This window comes from Chelonoidis abingdonii, chromosome 11 (assembly GCF_003597395.2).
Source record: "Chelonoidis abingdonii isolate Lonesome George chromosome 11, CheloAbing_2.0, whole genome shotgun sequence".
In the NCBI taxonomy this organism is placed as follows: domain Eukaryota; kingdom Metazoa; phylum Chordata; order Testudines; family Testudinidae; genus Chelonoidis; species Chelonoidis abingdonii.
Window position 1 is genome coordinate 55,776,142 of NC_133779.1, and position 6,639 is coordinate 55,782,780.

A 6,639-nucleotide genomic window follows, 5' to 3' on the forward strand; every position below is an offset into this window, starting at 1 on the left:
CCAGGCCCTTCTCTCTCTACAGCCAGAGGAAGACTCATTCTGCTTCTGGCTCCCCTGGCCTTCTTATACAGCCTTGTTGCTCAGTTTGGGGCATGGCCCCCAGCTGCAGCCACTCCCGCCATCAGCCCAGGCTTCTGGCTCCAGCTAGGCCCCTTGCCAGGGCTGTTTTAACCCCCTCTCTCCCAGAGCAGGAGTCCACCCTGCTACAGTCACATAAACCCCACCCTATACCAGCAACCTACTGATGCTATACTTACCTACATGCCTCCAGCTTCCATCCAGGACACATCACATGATCCATTGTCTACAGCCAAGCCCTAAGATACAACCGAATTTGCTCCACCCCCTCAGACAGAAACAAACACCTACAAGATCTTTATCAAGCATTCTTAAAACTAAAATACCGACCTGGGGAAGTGAGGAAACAGATTGACAGAGCGAGACAGGTACCCAGAAATCACCTACTACAGGACAGGGCTAACAAGGAAAATAACAGAACACCATTGGCCATTGTCACAGAATCCCCGGACGATGCTCTGGAACTGCTACCCACAAAGCCAGTCAGGACTTTGGGGAGCCTCCTCTCCCTTGGAGCAGACTCTCTTCAGGGCAAGAAGCTCACACGGCTTCACCTTCCTGGGTCTGACCTTGGAGCATTTAGCGTCCTCTGCCCCTCCATGCACTTCCCACAGAGAGTCCACCCAGGGTCCTGCACCCCCACTTCGCAGTCAGATGTGACTTTCAGCCAGCCAGTAAAACAGGAAGATCACAGGAACACGGTCTAAAACAGAGCTTGTAGGTACAGAGAATAGGACCCCTCAGCCAGGTCCATTCTGGGGCCCAGTGAGCCAGACAACCCTCACTTCCCGTCCCCAGCCAGCTCCCAACTGAAACTCCCTCAAGCCTCTCCTTTCTGGGCTTTGTCTCTTCTCCAGGCCAGGAGGTCACCTGATCTCTTTGTTCTCCCACACGTTTAGCAGGGGGGAAGGTCATTAGTTGCCAGGAGACGGAGTGTCTGGCAGAAACTGAGGTACCCACACTGTATTCAGAGGAAACATTAAGAACAGTCCCACTTTGTCACAGCCATTGCATACAGCCCCCTGCTAAAAACTCTCCAGCACTTTATCAACGATCTACCACCTATCCAGGAAAAGGATCCCTCACTCTCACAGACCTTGGGAGGCAGACCAGTCCTCCCTTACAGACAACCCCACAACTTGAAGCACATACTCACCAGGAACTACACACCACACCACAGAGACGCCAACCCATGTGTGACGATGTGGTTCTGGCGGGACCCAACTGAGAGTGCCAATTCAGGACCAAGTATCAGAGGGGTGGCCATGTTAGTCGGGATCTGTAAAAGCAGCAAAGAATCCTGTGGCACCTTATAGACTAACAGACGTTCTGGAGCATGAGCTTTCGTGGGTGAATACCCACTTTGTCAGATGCATGTCATGGGTATTCACCCATGAAAGCTCATGCTCCAGAACGTCTGTTAATCTATAAGGTGCCACAGGATTCATTTTTCCAATTTAGGACCAATTGCTCAAACAGGGCAGTCACAGCCCAAGGCTGGGGTTTTTCCACCTCTAAGAGAAACCAAACCAACCAGACAAAAATGACTTCAGTTTCACCCCACCGGCCAACCACAAGTCACACAAGCAATTTCCTTAGACACTCCAGTCTCCTAGTATCACCACCATTTCCACTCGTCCTGGGGATGAATGGCTATGAAAACCAACACCCCAGTAAAAGAAAAAGGTTCTCTCAATCCCAAAGAATCAAGCCCCAGATCCAGGTCAATATACACTTCAGTCTTACCCACAAATCATGCTGTTGCCAGTCCTTTAGAATCTAAAATCTAAAGGTTTATTCATAAAGGGAAAAAAGGTAGACATGAGAGCTAGAACTGGTTAAATGGAATAATTACAAACAGTAATGGCAAAGTTCTTAGTTCAGGCTTGCAGCAGTGATGGAGTAATCTACAGGTTCAAATCAAGTCTCTGGAGTACATCCCCAGCTGGGATGGGTCATCAGTCCCTTGTGCAGAGCTTCAGCTTGTAGCAAAGTCCCTCCAGAGGTAGGAAGCAGGATTGAAGACAAGATGGAGATGAGGCATCAGCCTTATATAGGCTCTTCCAGGTGTAAGAACACGTCTTTGTTTTTACTGTGGAAAATTACAGCAAAATGGAGTCTGCAGTCACATGGGCAAGTTCCCACACACCCTGCTGAGTTACAAGGCATATCTGCCTCCTCTCATTGGGTTAATTGTGTAGCTGATGGTCCTTAATGGGCCATCAAGCAGGCTAGGCAGAGCTAACACCAACTAACTCACCTGGGATTTTTCCCAGAACTACAGCACAAATTTGAAATACAGACAGTATACAGCCAATACTCATAACTTCAACTACAAAATGATACAGACATACAGACAGCATAATCATAATCGGTAACCCGTAACCTGGTCTTAGACACCTTATATGTCCCCCTTTACATAAGATTTGGTGCCACTACAGGACCTTGGTTGCAAACCATGTTCTATATGGTCCCAGTTTATATCAATAATGTCACACCATGAACCAATCCCTGTAGCAAACCTCATTGCCTACGCTGTCCCCATATCTACTCTAGCAACACCACCAGAGGACCCAACCACATCAGTCACACCATCAAGGGCTCATTCACCTGCACGTCTACTAATGTGATATATGCCATCATATGCCAGCAATGCCCCTCTGCCAGGTACATTGGCCAAACCCTACATAAAAGAATAAATGGATGCAATTCGGACATCAGGAATGGTAACAATCAAAAGCTAGTAGGTGAACCCTTAATCTCCCTGGACATTCAATAAGGGATTTAAAAGTCACTATTCTTCAACAAAAAAAACTTCAGAAACAGCCTTCAAAGGGAAACAGCAGAACTAAAATTCATTTGCAAATTTAACATCATTAATTTGGGCTTGAATAGGGACTGGGAGTGGCCGATTCATCACAAAAGCAGCTTTGCCCCTCCTGGAATTGACACCTCCTCATCTATTATTGGGAGTGGACTACATCCACCCTGATCGAACTGGCCCTGCCAACACTGGTTCTTCTCTTGTGAGATTCTCCCTTCTCTTCATGTGTCATTATATAATGCCTGCATCTGTAACTTTGACTCCAAGTGAGGTTTTTTACCCACGAAAGTTTATATCCAAATAAATCAGTTAGTTTTTAAAGTGCCATAGAACATCAGGGTTGGAAGGGACCTCAGGAGGTCATCTAGTCCAACCCCCAGCTTAAAGCAGGATCAATCTCCAAATAAATCCCCAAATAACCTCCTCAAGGATTGAACTCACATCACAGGCCAATGCTCAAATCGTGGAGCTGTCCCTCCCCACCTAAGTATCACTGACCTCCTTGTTGTTTTTGTGGGTACAGACTAACATGGCTACCCCCAATGTTTGAAAGTAAAAACACAAAGAGCAGGGACAGCTCTTAACGTCTGTATTTCATACCAGAGGATAAAAACCAACTTTGGACCATACAGGGATCGATCCCCCAACCGCGGGGTTATCAGCACGCTGCTCTAACCCGCTGACCTATCTTATCACATGATACCCAGCATTGTAGTAACGAGCTCTCCCGGATAATGTGCCAGGCACAGTATACTGAGCATGCTCAGTACATCAGCTGAAGCCACTGCCCTTCACCCTGCCCTTATTGGCCTTAAGATTCCCGGGCTGCTTTGACAGGGATTAAAAAGGGGCAAAGGGGGCGAATCGCAGCAGGAGGGTGGCCAGGGTCTGAGCAGGGGGTGATCGGGGGGTCCGGCAGCTGGAGGCAGCATTAGGAGAGGGGCTAAAGGGCAAAATCAGGAACCGGGGAGGGGGGAGCGGAGTTAAACCCAGCAGTGAGGCGCTGGTAGAAGGTGGCAGAGGGCAAAACCCGGCACAGGCGGGGGCACAGGGGTAGCAGTTACCCCAGTGGGGCTGAGACACCAGCGCTTGCAAAAATGGGAGGGGGGCAAAGGGGCTTTTGTTTCCCCTCTCACAGACAGCACCGCTCAGCATCCGCTTCCCAGGGCTACGTTCTTAAAGGCACAGGCATCCCAATGCCTAGTCAATGCAACTCCCCTTTGTCTGACCAAACCTACGGGGGCTATGTCTACACTACAAAGTTCAAAGCGCTGCCGCGGGTGTCAGTGCTCCTGATAATCCACCTCGACAAGGGGATTAGCTCTGAGCACTGGGAGCCGAGCCTGTCCACAACAACGCTTTAAAGTGCTCAAACTTGTTGTGCTGTGTGTGTATGTGTGTGATTTTTCACACCCCTGAGCCAGCAAGTTAAGAGCATTTTAACTTGCCAGTGTAGATAATCCCCGAAACTTAGTTCAGTGAAATATTTTACCTATATCCCCTCAGAAACCAAGAATCCCCTATCACTGTATCTGAATGCATAGAGTCTCCGAGCAGTTTCCCAAGTTGTCTTATCTGCTGCTGGGATTCCCTGAATTTTTAAATTTAATTTTTTCTTCTCATTTTAGAGCTGACAGAATTTCTGGCCTAGTGTCAAAACTTTGTTTGGAGTCGATCCACCAATGGGGACAGCATTTCTGCAACTGTTATTCTGCCTCTCAGTCTAGCCCTTAGTGTTTTTCTGCATGTCGTTGTGTACAGCTTGATTCACAACTATTCAGTACAGTGAAGACACTGTCTCCTATAACGTCTTTCTCTCTGGGAAAAAATTGATTGTCATTTTTGCAGAAAATTAGAACTGCCATTGTGGGTCAGACCAATAGAGAGCCTAATCTATCTTGACAGCAGCCAATGCCAGGTGCTTCTAGCGCAGTGGGTCTCAAACTGATTTACTGGTGACCCCTTTCACATTGCAAGGTTCTGAGTGCGACCCCCCCTAATAAATTAAACACACTTTTTAATCTATTTAACACCATTATAAATACTGGTGGCAAGTGGGGTTTAGGGTGGAGGTTGACAGTTTGCAATCCCCCATGTAATGACCTCACGACTCCCTGAGGGGTCTCAACCCCCAGTTTGAGAATCCCTGTTCTAAGGGAATGACCCTCTCCCATTGCAAGGATGTGATGCCAGTTGCTTCAGGGAGTGGCATGGGGCTCAAGCGGGGGCAATCCTGTGGCTGTAGTTTGCCTACCCCTGGCCTAGAGGTAGGCCGGGGGGGCGGGTCTGAGGAAATAGCCCCATGGGCCTCATGCAGGCCATGTGTTTGAGACCCCTGCTTTAAACCATAATTTGAGGACTTCAGTAGCTCAGACATAGGTTAGGGATTTGTTACAGGCATGGGTGGGTGAGATTTTGTGGCCTGCGTTGTGCAGGAGGTCAGACTAGACGATCATAATGGTCCCTTCTGACCTTAAAGTCTATGAGTCTATGATTAGACTCAGTGAACCATCCCATTATCCACTCCCAGCATCTGGCAGTCAAAGGATAGTTTAGAGACATGCAGAGCATGGGCCTACATCCCTGATTAGCTTGGCTAATAACCAATGTACTTATCCTGAGGGACTGATCTAATTCTTTGTTCAACTCATTCATAGTTTTGCCTTTCAAAATGTAATCAACATACATCTACAACCCCGAGATATCGTTACAACGATAAGAATTCTAAAATCATGAGTTATACACTCTCGAGTCAAGAAATTTTAATAAATAAATATCTTTTTTTTATGTGCCTTTTCGTTCCTGAGCCTGTAGGGTGCAGTAAGGCCAGTCCCAATGCCTTGAGCCTAAACACCTGAATGAATCTTAGTCTGCCTTCACACTGTTCCTCTTACCTCTCCCAAACGTTTCATATACCTAAGCCCTCATCTGCACTTTAAGTGTGGGTTAACTCAATTTATGTCTTCAGGGATCCTGCTGAGCAGCTGGCCGTCAGGGCTGGGCTCAGCAAAGGTGTCGTGTGCAGTGATACAGGAGGCAGCCTGCAGAACAGGCTCTGCAAGAAAGCCAAAACCCACAGGGCCGGTTAGCTCAGCTGGTTAGAGCGTGGTGCTAATAACGCCAAGGTCGCGGGTTCGAGCCCCGTACGGGCCACCATTTTCATACCCTGCAGTGAAATGTAAACCGAGAGCTTTTGATATTTTCTGTCTCATCTATTGCTTTCCAAATGGCTCCTAATATTCTGTTTACTTTTTTGACTGCCCCTGCACATTGAGTGGATGTTTTCAGAGAACTATCCACAGTGACTCCCAGCTCTCTTTCTAAAGTGGTAACAGCTAATTTAGACCCTATCATTTAGTATTTATAGCTGGTATTGTTTTCCAATGTGCATTGCTTTGCATTTACTTTCCTATATCAGTTTTGGAGCCTTAATACAAGAACAAATAACTTCAAGCAGTAAATAAAAGGACACCTCTACCCTGATATAACGTGACCCAATATAACACGAATTTGGATATAACATGGTAAAGCAGTGCTCCATGGGGGTGGGGGCTGCTCACTCTGGTGGATCAAAGCAAGTTCGATATAATGCAGTTTCACCTATAACACGGTAAGATTTTTTGGCTCCCAAGGACTGTGTTATATCAGGGTAGAGGTGTAATGCAGAATATTTTCTCCATATCATTGTCCTTACAATATCACACCAATCACCCACATATTTTTTTATTTTCATTTTG

General features: G+C 47.1%; 1 non-coding gene across 1 annotated transcript; it reads left to right on the forward strand.

Moving 5' to 3' along the window:
• Positions 1-5,981: 5,981 nt before the first annotated feature.
• Positions 5,982-6,055, forward strand: TRNAI-AAU (transfer RNA isoleucine (anticodon AAU)). Its single transcript has one exon. It is a non-coding gene; the product is annotated as a tRNA-Ile (tRNA).
• The last annotated feature ends 584 nt before the right edge of the window (positions 6,056-6,639 follow it).